The 16,407-nt window shown below is 40.2% G+C and overlaps 1 long non-coding RNA gene across 1 annotated transcript in view; it reads right to left on the bottom strand.

Moving 5' to 3' along the window:
- The window catches only part of LOC110257263, a 97,914-nt gene extending 89,297 nt beyond the window's left edge, over positions 1 to 8,617 (bottom strand). The window contains exon 1 of the long non-coding RNA XR_002339645.1: positions 8,342 to 8,617. This is a non-coding gene — a long non-coding RNA (uncharacterized LOC110257263). The remainder of the gene's footprint in view (positions 1 to 8,341) is intronic.

Below are 16,407 nucleotides of genomic sequence, written 5' to 3'. Positions count from 1 at the left end.
TAATAATATTTTTGTCAGACTTATGTTGAGGATCTCATGAAACTGCTTTGTTATAAAATGAAACTGAGAAATTATCATTAGTCCCATTTTTCCTAAATATCTCTGACCATAAGAATCACCTAGGCCATTTATTAAAAAGAGAGATTCATCTGAGGAATCTGTTTCCGTGGATGGGACCAAGAATCTGAGATTTTAATGAGAATCCCAGGTGATTTTTTTTTAACCATCAAAAGAATTTAGAAGGTACTGAATTATCTACAGAAATAAACAATGAATAGTGAATTTAACAGCAAAAGTTATAAACAGGTAGGAGATATTTGGTTGGGGGACAGGCAGGTGAAGGGAAACACTGTAAGGTCCCTTCTATTTGTTACAGCAGGTAGCTGTGTGTATGTCCCTCTGTGGGGCAGAGCTAATCTGGGCATTTGACCTTTGTATAGTAACTCTGTGAGTATACACTCCAAAAAATATATTAGTAAATATATTACTGCTCAGAATTTATCCAAAGTAGTCCTGGTTAGTTCTTTGTTTGAACCTTTGATCTTTTTTTAAAAAAAATTATAATCAGGTGACTCTTCATAAATAGAGGTATTTATTCAAGAAATTAATCTCACTGCACTGCATTTCTAATCAAGGGCTTGCTGGGCACAAGAGAGGGGGCAAAAAATACACACACACACATCTCTGACCTAGCTGGTGCCACACTGAGCATTTCCAACTCTTTATGTAATTTTCGAAACACCCATGAATGACCAGAAAAGATCCCATCTCTGAAATAATCTCTTGGTTTATGTGTATTCTTTACGCTGTCTGCATACAGAAGCTGGAATTATTTAAAGATTCTATTTCTTCAGTGGAGAAGTAAAGGAATAAAAAACAATATTTGCTTTATTAAAAATAAAACAAACAGAAACTCATTATTTCTAGAAAATCCCCTCTCGTGTCCAACCACCAAGGGAGCCTCTACTGCAACTGATTTTTTGAAAAAGTCCAAATCAAAGCCGGGAAAATCTTGTAGCCATTAGACTGTAATCTCTATGAATCACCAATTTGTTTTTTCATGACTTTTCCTGCATTCTTTCTATCTTCTGTAGTTTATTTTGTTCAATGTTTTCAGCAACAGCTTTGCCAAGCCCCAGAGTATAGAAGCCGTCCAAGCCGAGGCGTGTTTCCCACTCCACAAGCTGCTTGTCCAAGTGACAAGGCATGCATCTGACTTCCATCCCATTCTTTCTCTGTGTGGTTACAGGCACAGGCAGGAAACAGCCAGACCTAAACATTCATGGAATAAGGCCCTAAACAGTCGAGGATGCCATGAGCAAATTCCGAACATAAGGGCTCTCTCTTTCCTGTTACTCAGAGTGTATCTTACAGAGACTGAGGCCTTTAAGAAAAAAAGGACCAGCGGTTGTGACCAGTTGGCAGTGACTACACTGTGGCTTAGTTAGTGCAATAAATAGTTTACTTTAACTTAGCTCCAGCTTACCAAGTCTCTCCCTTCTCCACTCCAATACACAAACAATCCACTTCTCATTTACAAATATTACACATCTGCATGTGTAACCACACTCTCTCTTGCTAAATAGATATTTATTTTTTTTTCTGCCCAACATGGGGAACTGGTACTGAAGGAAGTTAACCAGATCAACCTCTTTCACTGTATTAAGTAGACTGGTATTTCTGGCCCTCTTTCGGCGGTGACAGCATATCTAATTTATTCATTCAGCCATCCATTCATTAATCCATTCATCCATTTATTCACTAAGTAAATATTATTACTTGTCTATTCGTGGTGCACAGGCACTGGGGGTACAATGATGAATAAAATACATGAAGTCCAGGTGCTGGTGAAATGTACAGTCTAATGGAGAGATAGATATTAAACAAATGATTACACATATTTAAAAATTTTGGTCTAATAAGGGCTGTAAGAAGTAAAGGGAGCTATGAAAGTTAATTAAAGGAGAACTAAGACCATGTATTGTATGATTCCATTTATAAGGAATATCCAGAACAGGCAAATCTGAACAGAGAGAAAAAGTACACTAGTGGTTGCCTAGGGCTGGTGGTTGGGGAGCAGGGTTCAGGATGGTGGCTTAGAGGAGCAGGATTTCTTTCTTTCTTTCTTTTCTTTTTTTTTTTTTTTTTTTTTTTTTTTGTCTTTTTAGTGCCACACCCATGGCACATGGAGGTTCCCAGGCTAGGTGTCGAACTGGAGCTGCAGCTGCATCTGTGACCTACACCACAGCTCATGGCAACGCTGGATCCTTAACCAGCTGAACAAGGCCAGAGATTGAACCTGCATCCTCATGGATGCTAGTCAGATTCGTGTCCATTGTGCCATGATGGGAATTCCAGGATTTCTTTTTTAGGTAATAAAAATGTTCTAAAATTGATTGTGGTGATGGATGTACAACTCGGTAAACATACTCAAGGCTTTGAATCCCTCTTTCTCCATCCATCACTATTTTCTTGGGAACTAGGTTCATTCTCAGAAAGTATGCCTACCTGCAGTTATTGGTGCTTGTTCCAGCAGTCCAGCAATCTAAGAACAGTGAGGGGCTTTACCTTCTAGCTACTGCCAAGTCCTAAGTGGGCTTAACTGGCCTGACTTGGTAACATGTACCTACTTCAGGCATCAACCACTGGTTGGGGGAACATGGTGCCAGAGTGGGCACATGCCTCTTCCAGGAAGTGGAGTCAGCTCTTCCAGAACTTCATACTCTGAAGGTTCTGGAGGTTCCGGATTGAAGCAGAGATGGTTCTGTCACCAGATGCAGAGAGGCTGGGCAGGCGAAAGCAGAAGCTGCCCACTTTGGGGTGATCAGTTGCCTCATACACTTTGGAATAAAGATTCATTTGAAGGGCCCACAGCCCATCAGGATACGGACTCACTACATTTCAGCTGTTGCCTACAGCCTGAAATTGCTGAATCATTCAAAGTGTCATACAGACAGTTTCAAAATCTGCAACTTTTAATGGATTATATTACTTACTTAACTACCACAATAAAAACAAATCATTAGCTCTTAAGTAAGATTTAAAAAGTTATTATTATTATTATTATTATTATTATTATTATTTGGCTGCACCCATTGCATGCAGAAGTTCCCAGGCCAGGGATTGAACCTGAGCCACAATGGTGACAAAGCCAAAACCTTAACCACTAGGCCACCAGGGAACTCCAAAAAAAGTTAATGTATTTTTAAAATTACTTCTGTAGACATTTAATTCATAGTAATAACTCTAATTTGTATCATGGGCTTGGGTTTTTTTGGGGGGAGGATGAGTTGGGGAGTTTTTTTTTTTTTTTTTTTTTTTTACTTTTTAAGGGCCGCACCTGTGGCATATGGAAGTTCCCAGGCTAGGGGTCGAATCAGAGCTACAGCTGTCAGCCACACCACAGCCACAGCAACATGGGATCTGAGCTGAGTCTGTGACCTACACCACAGCTCACAGCAATGCCGGATCCCCGACCCACTGAGCAAGACCAGGGGTCAAAGCTGCATCCTCATGGATACTAGTTGGATTCACTTCCACTGGGCCACAATGGGAACTCCCTGGGATTTTCATTTGGCTTGGTTTAGTTCCTGTGTACATATACCAATCAGCTCCTGGGAATCCTGAAGTTTCAAGTGGTACGTAGCAAAAAGTACTCAAGTAACTTATATCCTGGGAAATTCCCACTAACAAAGGCAGAGGAATTACAGGCAACACATTCTTTGCTAGCAGAAAAATGTAATTACAGGATGATGGCAAATGCATGGCTGGTGAGTCTTACTGCCCTCTCACATGCAAGCATCATGAGCTGGTCATGGCACTCGTTCCCACTATAATCCAATGCAGCCTCAGCATCCTCGTCAACACAACACTGAAAACCACAGCCCATCAAAGTAGTTGGAAATCAGGATGACCTGTGTGGGCTTGCAAGGGTTCTTTAATCCTGCTATGCCTCAGTTAACTTGCTTATATTTATAAAATGTACTTATGCTTGATAACAAATGATGACGACAATGACGATGATAATAACTGTCTGACGATGATAATATCTAAATTATCTGCCTCGAAATTTTTCTTCATAGATTAGTGGTGAGGAGGGATTCTTTTTTGGTTTATTTCAGACTGTCTCAGTGTATTGGAAAGGGGGTTCCTAGTTAGTACAAAATGTTTATTTTATAACTGTTTGAGATGAGAACATCCAGATGAAAAACTACAGATTCTGTAAGAAGTCATGGAGGGATATACTGTCCATTGTCCCACAGTGTCCTTTATACAATGACTCATGTGATAAATGCCTGAATTTGGTTCCAGGAAAAAGTTTGTCTCTACAGAAAAATGTGTATGCTTTCCATTGTCAGAAAACCAAAACTAAGTAACCCAAAATGTTTCCACTTTGCCTTCACTGCCAGGAAGCTTGTGCCAACAACGTACTACCCAGGTGTTATAATTAGTCCAGATCAGGTGCCTACAGAAATCAACTCTTTTGAGTCCTTCAGTCCCAGTTTAATTTTTCCCTTAAAGGTTTTATTTTATAATGACTGAATCTGCAAACATCTTTAATCCCACTGGAAGAGCTGGGTCACCTGACCATTTAAAGTCTCTTTCTGCTATTAAATTCTATGAAGTCTTCAGTAAAATTCAATCATCAAAGCAAAAATGATTAGTTCTAAATAAGATCTATGCCCTCTGGCACCTGAATAAATGGGAAAGAGATGAAAGGATTTAAAATGTGTCGGAAACTCACAGTAGGTTAAGCAGTCTACATCCATAGCTGGTATTCTAGATGTTCTTGCTAGCCTGTGAGTACAAATGTGGCCTGGTTGCCACTGGCAGTCACATTTGCAGCTTAGTGCCTCCCATATTATCACTCCATATTACAGAAGAAGAATCTAGGTTCAGACAGGTTAATTTTTTTTGTCCAAGATCATGAAGCTAGTATCAGAGTTGAAACTCAAAGCCAAGTCGGCTATGGTCTTTCCATGACACACCTGTGTGAACTGGATTGGAGAACACACCTTTCCTGTTCCTCTAATTCTGTCAATATCTATTTCCTGAACTACAATAGGCCATTTCTATTATAATGCTTCCAAAGTCAACTTCTCACTCTGATAAATGCCAAGGACAGCAACCAATAGCTCAAAAATCAGACTCCCTAGGCCAGAGCGGCAAGAAGGGAAGGACTCATAGGGAAGATCCGAAACCGAGACAGAACTTGGGTGGTTTTATTTTTAGTGTTGTTATTGTCCATGAATATTCTAATAGATTGAAATATGGTTCATAAAAATTACAAAGCATATAAGTGTGTGCACTGGCTTTATTGAAGGATGAGAAGATAACGGATCTTGGGGGATTTTGTATTTCTTATATAGCTATAAGCTAACACCAATACATCAGGTAAGAAGGAGAAACTCGAAGTTCCTGTCATGGTTCAGCAGAAAGGAATCTGACTAGTGTCCATGAGGATGCAGGTTCTATCCCTGGCCTGGCTCAGTGGATTAAGGATCCGGCGTTGCTGTGGCTGTGGTGTAGGCCAGCAGCTACAGCTCCGATTTGACCCCTAGCCCGGGAACCTCCAAATGCCACGGGTGTAACCCTAAAAAAAAAGGAAAAAGAAGAAGAAGAAACTCTATAATAGCACTCTCTCTTTATCTTCACCAAGAAAAAGATCCTCTCTCTCTATCATCTGTGTGAGTGAACTTTCTGGAGGTGGGTAGGGTGAAGAGGCCAGAAATATTGGGAGAACTACGGGATAACATGTTGGGGGGGGTGGTTGAGAGGAAAAGCATGTTATCTGAATACTGTACTAAGTTCTCACCTTCTGGCACTGCAGCCCCCTTGACTCCTTAGGAAAGCCAGTAGTATCTCCAGGCTCCTGGGAGTGTGTCTGGAGGAGGTCTGGCTGGGCTGGATGTTCCAATTACTCTCCCCTCATCCAGCACTAGACGACAAGGACTAAGGCATCTCATGCTGCCAGGAAACTTTATTTCTCTGGAGTCACAGAATCAAAGAGGCTGAAAACACCCCAAAGACCTAGCCAGCATTTTTAATATTTACTTTTAAGCTATGGAACCCTTTGTGTGTGTGTGTGTATAAACATAACAAGTTGAAAAAATATTGTCTTGACATTTGACATCTTAATCCCTCTTAGGGAGGAAACTATCCTTTGGAAAATACCTTGGTAAACATACTTGGGCTATGACATCAGCAGGAGACAAGACCTCAGAGAAGAACGGAGACAAACTATTCTGGGCGAGAATAGAGAAGGGTCTTGTGCAAGTTTTTGGTTTTGTTCCTGAATGGGAGGAGAAGAGTTAAGTGGGGAGCAGGAGGAATTGAGAAGGGAGTCAGAGGAACCAGAAATTAAAATAATAATAACCTAACTTCCTTCTTCCTTCCTTCTCCCACCTTCTCCCCCGCCCCATACCCCCGTACCTGGCCCTGTTCTAATCTAGTTATATGAATTCATTTCCTCCTCAAACCAATCGTATGAGTAGCTATTACTAGAGTCCTCATTTTAAATATGAGAAACTGAGGCACAGAAAGGCTAAGGAACTTACCCAGATTCTACAATAAGCAAACATGGAGCAGGTAGGGAGTAAGTGAAACGGCATCTTAAAAACATAATGTCTGCTGTTTCATACGAAGTTAATTTACCTTGCTGCAAAATAAAATTTTTTCTGTTTCTCAAACTCCACTCCTACCCCTAACAAAAATGTCTTCTGTAAAGTGTACACGTATTTGGGGTGATTGAGTTAGTTCCTTATGGAATTCGAAGAAACAGCCAAGTCTCATGACTGGAACAGTACAATTGCAAGGGAGGGAGGCAGAATCTGGAGAGAGGACACCTGGAACATTATGCCTCAGTTTTAAGAATTCTCTCAAGCTTGGGAAGGGCTTTGTACTTTGGAATTGGTGATATTTAGGTAATTTGACCTGGATCTAAGGGGACCAGAAACACCCAAATGACATCTGGGGACACCAAGAGAAGCAGCACTGCACTATTTGGAACTGGTGGGGGCCAGTACCCTGCCAGGACAGCCTCCCTCTTGCTCCAACAGCAGCCTATAAATCAGCACACAGACCACCAGACTCCACAGATTTAGGACTTCTCTCTTATGCATCAACAAACTGAGAAGAAGAACACTGTGCCCTAAGAGACTGCAAACTGGATTTTATTTAATTTTGCCCTGACCAGTGTTTTCAAAAACTAGGTCATCGGTATTTAAAAATGGGGTGGGGGGTGTTGCATTTTAAAGGTCAGGATTTCTTGCTTGTCTTAAAAATCTAGGAAACTGTGCTGTCTTCCAGCAGAACAACACTTCAACAAAGATAAGGCTGACTACCCACTGTGTGTGGGGCATGAAATTTCCAGAGTGACATGGTCCCCACTCTGCCTGCGTCATCCATTTACTAGCTGATCAAGTGCTGAATTTGAAGCTCTTGTTAGAGCAAACAGCAGAGTTAGTGTCAATGTAGACTTGAACTCACAACTCTGACTTCCCTTTTCAGAGCTTTACTATGCTATAGAGATCAGAGGCCAGCACCAAAGGTTTCCTTACCAATGTATTCTGGGTCTTGTACAGTGTTTGGTACCTCAGAAGAACTCAATACATATTTCTTTGTTTTTTCCCTTTTTGCTGCACCCATGGCATGTGGAAGTTCCCAGGCCTGTAAATGAACCCCCACCACAGCAGCGACCCAAGCTGCTGCAGTCACAACACTGCATCCTTAACCCACTGAGCCAAAAGTGAACTCCTCAGTACGTATTTCTTAACTCATGGAGAGATGGATGGATGGATGAAAGTTCAGAGTGGCCAATAAGCAGAAGGAGGTTTAGCCCATTTCTCCCCCTACCACTGCCACCATCACCAAAGAGCTTCACACACAGGCAAGTGCCCTTGTTGACTTTGCCCCTTAGAAAGAACCTGCCGGGGAGTTTCTGTTGTGGCTCAGTGGTAACAAACCCAACTAGTACCTACTAGCCCTGGCCTTTCTCAGTGGGTTAAGAATCTGGTGTTGCCATGAGCTGTGGTGTAGGTCACACCTGCAGCTCAGATCCGGTGTTGCTGTGGTATAGGCCAGCAGCTGCAGTTCCAATTCGACCCCTGGTGGGAATTTTCACATGCCGCGGGTACAGCCTGAAAGAAAGAAAGGAAGAAAGAGAGAAAGAGAGGAAGGAAAAGAAAGAAAGAAAGAGAGAAAGAGAGAAAGGAAAAGAAAGAAAGAAAGAAAGAAAGAAAGAAAGAAAGAAAGAAAGAAAGAAAGAAAGAGAAAGAAAGAAAGAAAGAAAGCAAGCAAGCTGCCAGATGTAACTACTTTATCAAGACCTGGAGCTCCCTACCTGGGAATGAAATGCACCACCTCTTTTCTTAAGTATCAACTGTTTCAGCCAGTTTCCAGGGTCATGCTTCTCATACTGGGGACTTGAAGTGGGCAAGCCAAGCTAAACTAAAAGCAGGAGTGTGGACAACTCAGAGAGCCTCCAAAAGATGGGTTGGGTCCAAGGAATCAGACACTGAGTCATCATGATAAACCTCAGATCCCAAGACACAGCCCTCTGCAGCTTTTCTCTTGGCTGGATGGCATTTTAAACCTTAATTATTATTCTGTTTTATACTTGCAGCCTCAGAGTCTTGCTATTAAAGTGCTTTCAAATGTTTGGGAAGTCAGTCGCGTTCAAGTTTATCCTCTTACTATTTGGTTGACAGGAACTATTTGTAAACGGAGCACCCTGCCAGTTGCCAGCATTTATTTGCAGTTATATCACAAATGTTTTTGAAACTCGTGTTTATCTATAATTTGACACATCAAGAGGACTTTTGCTCTTGGCCCGAGTTCCTGCCAAAGCAAATGGTGTTGTGTTAAAGTTGCTTTCATCAGACCTCCACACACCTAATGGCTGACTCACATCTCCCTCGCATCAGGGTTACCCAAACTGATGTTAAGAGAGCAAGTGAACACATATGCGACAAACTGGAGAGTCCAAGTAAGAGGAAACGTGTGGGAGCCGGGGTGGGGGGGCAAGCTCTGCTTGGAGTAATGTTTTACATAAAGAGCTGTTTTCAGAGAAGCTGGCTCTGACATCTACAAAGGCAATTTGGCAGAAGACCTAGTTACTCTCTCCCCCACCTCTGTACTGATTATGATGACTGCTTTTTGCTCTATTGTTAAACTCCGAGGAAGATGTGTCGGCACCCAAAGGCATCTGTTTCACTCGGCTTGCTACCAACCATTTCAGCTAAGCCCTGGGAAATCCTATCTTGGCCAATTGCTGGAGAAAAGCTCTCCATTGGAAAGATAAACGCTTTTTGTGATGGATTTTGAAAATTGTAGTGCTTCATAGCTGGAAGGAGACCCTCAGAGATGCTCTAGTCCAAAGCCCAGCTTATCTAATTCATGTATTCATTCAACAAATATTTGCCAAGCTCCCTGCTCACACCAGGCACCGTCCAACTGGATGGGGAAATACTGAGAACCAAACAGACAAGGATCCTCTTTTCTGGAGCAAGCAAACAACAGCATAATTTCAGGGAGTCTTAGGTTCTATGAAGAAGACAAAAATAGGATAATATGACAACTAACGATTGGAGAAGTGGTTCTTTCAATAGAGAGCGCTGGAGAGGAGGAATATTGGAGCTGAGACTAAGTGATAAGAAACTGCCCAAGCAGAGATCTTTGTGCAGGCAGACAGGAAAGTGCGAGAGACAGGCTCTGAGAAAGAACAAGTCTCTCCTGCTGGAGAACAGCAAGCTGGCCATGCACCTGAAGCTTACATGGTGAAGCTGGAGAGGAGAAGGGACCATGGGAGCAGGGCCCTGGGGATGATGATGAGGCAAAAGGCATAAAGGGACTGGCTGAATGTCTGTCATGTAGTACAGATCTCTCCACCCCATTCAGAACTTGTTTACCTAACACATGTTGTCCTTAAAACAAAATCATCCTTTCTCTCATTATATCTTCCCACCAGATATGTGGTCTAGGAGGCATAGGATATGGGAGAATATGTCTTGGCAAAACACAGAGAGTTTAATCCAAGAATAGGTCATTCTCATGATGAAAATCACTCTTGATTAAAATGATCTCTCAGCCTGAATTGTTTTATGTGCTTGTTTCTCTACCTGCTTTTTTTTTTTTGTAGAAGAAAATCTCTATATCCAGCATTTCCCCAAATTCAGAATTTGCCAATTTGTAAATCACTTTTAGAGCTTATGCCATATCCATGTCCCACCTTTACTATTTTCTCCTTAGTGGTTTCATTTAAGCTGACTTAACTGTTTGATATATTTTTTCTACCTGCCCCAATTGATAATATTCATAAAATTATATATATATATATAAAAGTAGTTCCCATTGTGGTGCAGTGGTTAACGAATCTGACTAGGAACCATGAGGTTGCAGGTTCGATCCCTGGCCTTGCTCAGTGGGTTAAGGATCCGGCGTTGCCGTGAGCTGTAGGTGTAGGTCGCAGACTCGGCTCAGATCCCGCATTGCTGTGGCTCTGGCATAGGCCGGTGGCTATGGCTCCAGTTCGACCCCTAGCCTGGGAACCTCCATATGCCGTGGGAGTGGACCTAGAAAAGGAAAAAAAAAATTATAAATTCCATGTGCTACCTAGTTTTTTAAAATTTTATGATATATAAAATAATTATATTTTTAAAGTTAAAGAGTTCCGGAGTTCCCATCATGGCCTAGCGGAAATGAATCCATGAGGATGTAGGTTCAATCCCTGGGCTCACTCAGTGGGTTAAAGATCTGGCGTTGCTGTGGCTGTGGTGTAGGCTGGCACCTGTAGCTCTGATTTGACCCCTAGCCTGGGAACCATATGCCACCAGTGCAGACCTAAAAAGACAAAAGACGAAAAAAAAAAAAAAAGAGAGTTTAAGAGATCTGACTTTTTGTACCACCTAAAATTTATCGGTAAATTTTTTAGGAGAAAAATGTACTTCCTGTGTCCAATAGGGGCATGCTGTCTCAGAAGGTTAGTGATAGAAGCATTAACTTTCTGTTTCTCTCTTTTATTTTCGTTCCTGACATAAACACTTAGGCCAACTTTCAATTGCTGCTCTTACCTCAAAGAAAGAATATACAAACTCTCCAGAGTGTCTTATTTCTGAAAAGTTTAGGATTCCTAAATGAGAATAAGTAATACAACTTTCAGCTCTTTTCAGTTCTCTTGGAATGTGCCATAGGTGGCTGCTGTAGAGGAAGGGGGGGAGATAAAGATCCCTTCTGGAAAGCCACTCTCCAGTGGCAGCGGCACATGCACGCCACAGACCCATGAGAGCAAAATATATAGTTGCCAAAACCAAGTATACTTTCAAAGTCTATATTTAGGTCTTTATTTAATCTTTATTTTTAAAATATTTACATATATAGCGAGAATAGTATGATGACCACTCATGCATTACTTTCAAGAATTATCAACCTTGTTTCCTCTATATTCATACCCATTGCTTCCTCCCCAGTAGATGCTGTTAGGCAAGTCATGGATATTGTTTCATTCCATCTGTAAATATTTTAGTATGTGTCTTTTAAAGGAACCTAATTTCGGCTATAATCACAATACTGGTATCACACTTAAGAAAATTAATAATTTTTTATATCTCATAAAATGGCTAGCGTTCAAAATATATATTTTTTACAGTTGTTTTGTTCAAATCAGAATACAAACAAGATCCACATAATCCATCTGATTGGCATATTTCATAAGTTATTTTAAATCAACAGCACCTCTCCCCAACCCACTGTCCCTTACCCCTTTCTTTTGCACCTTGGGGTGTGTGTGTGTGTGTGTGTGTGTGTGTGTGAGAGATAGAGAGAGAGAGAGAGAGAGAGAAACTAGATCATTGTCCTTAAGAGTTTCCTGCATTCTGGATCTTTTATGGTTGCATCCTTGCATTGTGTATAGCATATTCCTCTGTTCTCCAATTGTCCTACAAATTGGTGTTTACTCTAGAGCTGCTCTGTCCAAAACAGCAGCGACTCAGCATGTGCCTGCTGAGCACTCGAAATGTGATTAGTCTGAATGGAGATGTTCTGTAAGTGTAAAATACACATCAGATTCCAAAGGCGGTTCAAAAAAAGTAAAATATCTCATTAATAATGTTTAAACTGATGATATGTTGAAATAACATCACCGTTTATATTGGGGTTGAATAAAATATATTATTAAAATTAATTTCTATTTCTTATTTGTTAATGTGGCCACTAATTTTTTAAATTACATATGTGGCTCATATATTTCATATAGCCAGTGTTGCACTAGAGGTTTGGTCAGGTTTAGATTTCATCTTTCAGTGAGAATATTTCATATATTAAAGGGGGGGGGCATAGTAAGACTGGTCATATCTCTTCTTTTTGTAGTAAGATTGATTGGTATAGTCAGCCTGATCCATCCATTCTAAAATTACCTCTCACCCAACAGTTTCAGCAGCAATAGTTAATCACTGCCTTAATCAGAGTTTCTCACTCTCAGCACTACCAGCATTTGGGGCAGGATCATTCTTTGTTGGGGCCATCCTGTGCATTGTAGGATGCAGAGTAGAATCCCTAATCTCTGCCTACTAGATGCCAATAACATGTCTCTCTGCCCCAGCTGTGACAATACAAATGTCTCTAGACATTGCCAAATATGCCCTGTGGGACAAAATCACCTTCCCTTTAATCCTACTCCCACTTTCAATTTGAAAATCACTGGTCCCCCTTATCTTAGTGGGCCCAAACACAAATTTAACCTTTTCAGTGAAGTCTTCCCCTAAAACCATCTTCCTACAACCAAAAGTCAACATCTTCAACTCTGTATTTCCCAAGCACTCTGTGGCTCTCTAGTAGCATTTATTGCATTATTTCACAGGTGTTTGGGTCTGTTCCCTTCTCTAGAATGTGAGCCTCTCAAGGGCAGCCTCCACACCTCTGTGTTGCTACTGTCTGAAAGAATACCTGAATGTGGGGCTCAATGGATGAAAATGCCAAATAAGGGCAAGAGACAAAAACCTCTGAGTTCCCTACTTACACTGAGAAAGGTATGACTGCCCATCAGCTTGCTCAGGAACCATTTCTCTTAAGTCTGCTGGCTCGAGGGCCTGGTGTAGCATGTACCGTCTGTGAGATGAAGTTTTGAGTCAGACTGGTCATTATAATTGAGGATTTATTCATTCATTCAAGAAACATATATCGAGTACCAACTATAGGAAAACACTTATCTTGGAATTAGAGCTACATGAAGAAGCAGCTAGAAAAGATCCTCTCTGAAGCTGTATCCTAATGGTAGGGGGATATGCCTGGAGAGTCAGTAAACACATACACAAATAAACACGGATAAGTAAGATACCTCAACTTGGTATTATACGTGTATCAAGAAAATAAACAACATAATATGCTAAAGAGTATGGAAGGGGAAGCAACTACTTTTAGACGAGAAAGAATGAGGTGGAAAAAGCCATGAGTAAAGCAGGGAAGGGCATTCCAAACAGAAGAAAGCAAATGCCAGGACTCTACTATTGAAAAGAGCTCAATGTGTTCAAAGAACAGACTGCAAGTCAGCATAACCGAGCACACTGCCTGGGACATGTGGAACAAGACAGTTCAGAAGCAAGGGCAGGACAGTGCAGGCCAAGGCCAAGTTTTGGACTTTACACTAAGGATGAGAAGAAGGTATTAAATAGCTTAAGAATAGATTTGAAATGACATAATCTACATTTTAAAAAATAATAGCTTTATTGAGACACTGTAAAAGTCACCCTTTTAAAAGTGAACAATTTAGTAGTTTTTAGTGTATTCAAGAGTTGTCCAACCACCCCCACTATCTAATTTTAGAACATTTTTATTATCTTAAAAAGAAACCACACTCCCCTTTCTCTCCTACCCACAGACCCTGGCAACTACTGATCTACTTTCTCTTGGATTTGTCTATACCGAGTACTTCATATAAATGCAATCATATAATATGTGGCCTTCTGTGTCTGGTTTCTTCCACTTCGCATAACATTTTCAGAGTTTATTCATGTTGTAGCATGTATGGGTACTTCATTCCTTTTTACAGCTGAATAATATTGCTTTCTATGGATATACTACTTTCATCTATCCATTCATCTGCTGATGACATTTGGGTTGTTTCCACTTTTTGGCTATTATAAAAATGCTCCTGCAAACCATCATATAAAAGTTTTTGTGTAGACATGCATTTTCTTTTTACTTTTAAACTGAATTATAGTTGATTTACAATACATTACTTTCTGCTCTATAGCAAAGTGATTCAGTTTTAACATATCTATATTTTTTTCTTTTTCTTATTCTTCTCCATTATGGTTTATCTCAGGATATTGAGTACAGTTTTCTGTGCTATACAGTAGGATCTTGTTGTTTATCTATTCTACATGTAATAGTTTGCACCTGCTAATGCCAAACTCCCAGTTCATCCCTCCCACACCACTCCTGGCAAGCACAAATCTATTCTGTATGTAGGCATGTATTTTCATTTCTCTTGGGCACATGGCTAAGAATGGAATTCTTGAGTCATATGGTAACTCTATGCACAACTTTTCAAGGGACTGCCAAACGATTTTTCCAAAATGGCTGAAAATTTTACAGTCCCGTTGGCAATATATGGTCCAATTCCTCCACGTCCTCACCCACACCTGTCATTATTTGTCTTTTTATAGCCATCTGAATGGAATAGAGGAGTATCTCATTGTGATTTTGAGTTGTATTTTCAGAATGACTAATGATGTGAGCATTTTCCCATGTATTTCTTGGCCATTTTTAACATCTTTGAAAAAATGCTCATTCAAATACACTGCCCATTTTTAGTTGGGTTTTAGAGTTGGAAGAATTCTTTCTGTTTTCTAGGTACAAATCCTTTATTATGTATATGATATACAAATACAAATACTTCCCCTCATTCTGGACGTTGTCTTTTCACTTTTTTTTTCTTTTTCTTTTTTAGGGCCACACCCAAGGCATATGGAAGTTCCCAGGTTAGGGGTCGAATCTGAGTTGCAGCTACCAGGCTACACCACAGCCACAGCAACACCAGATCTGAGCTGCATCTGAGAACTACACCAGAACTCATGGTAACACCAGATCCTTAACCCACTGGGTGAGGCCAGGGACCAAACCTGCATCTTCATGGATACTAGTTGGGTTCATGCCACAATGGGAACTTTTCACTTTCTTAATGGTATCCTTTGAAGCATAAAAGTTTTAAATTTTGATGAAGTCCTATTTATCTACTTTTTCTTTTGTCTTCTCTGCTTTTGGTATTATATCTAAAAAGGCTTTTTCTAACTGAAGGTCTCAAAGTTTTACTCTCTTATTTTCTTCTAAGACTTATATTCTTTTAACTTTTATATTTAGGCCTATGATCTGCTTGAATTAAATTTTGTATGAAGCATGAGAAAAGGGCCTCGCTTCATCTTCCACACTTAGATATCTAGTTGTCTCAGCACCATTTGTTGCAAAGATTGCTTTTTTTTCCCCCATTAAATGATCTTAGCACCCTTGTCAAAAATCAGTTGACAATAAATGTGAGAGATTAATTTATGGATTCTCAATTCTGTCCCATTACTTACATGTCAATCTTAGGTCAGTACCACATGGTCTAGATTACCGTAGATCTGCAGTAAATTTTGAAATTGATAAGTGTGAGCCCCCGCTTTGTTCTTCTTTTTCAAGATAATTTTGGCTATCCTGGTTTTCTTATACAAGAATTTTAGGTTCAGCTTTTTTTTTTCTTTTCTTTTCTTTTTTTTCCCCTAGGGCCGCTTCCGCGGCATATGGAAGTTCCCAGGCCAGGGGTCCAATCGGAGCTGTAGCCACTGGCCTACGCCACAGCCCCAGCAACGTGGGATCTGAGCCGCGTCTGCAATCTACACCACAGCTCATGGCAATGCCAGATCCTCAACCCACTAGGTTCAGTTTTTTAATTTCTGAAAAGAAGATAACTAGAATTTTAATAGAAATATTATTGAATCTGAAGATAAATTGGGGGAGTATTGCCAATTATGTCTTTAATTTCTTTCAAAAAACGTTTTGTGCTTTTCTTTGTTAAGGTTATTCTTAAGCATTTTTTTTTTTTGATGATGTTGCAAATGGAAATTTTTAAAATTTCATTTTGGATTGTTCATCAGTGTATAGAAATGCAATTGATTTTTATATATTGATCTCACACTTACAATCCTGTTCAGCTGATTTATCAGTTCGTATACTATATGTATATGTGTGTCCTTTTTTGCCTAACTGCCCTGGTTAGAATCTCTAAAACAGTGTTGAATAGAAGTGGAAAGACTGGACATATTTCTCTTGTACATGATTTTAAGGGTAAAGTTTTAAGTCTTTCACTATCCAGTATGATTTAGAAGTGTGTATTTTACAGATGTCCTTTATTAGGTTGAAGAAGTTAACTTCAAT

This window comes from Sus scrofa, chromosome 16, assembly GCF_000003025.6.
Source record: "Sus scrofa isolate TJ Tabasco breed Duroc chromosome 16, Sscrofa11.1, whole genome shotgun sequence".
NCBI classification, from domain to species: domain Eukaryota; kingdom Metazoa; phylum Chordata; class Mammalia; order Artiodactyla; family Suidae; genus Sus; species Sus scrofa.
Note: the sequence above shows the minus strand (reverse complement) of the source record. Positions and strands in the feature narration are given on the sequence as shown.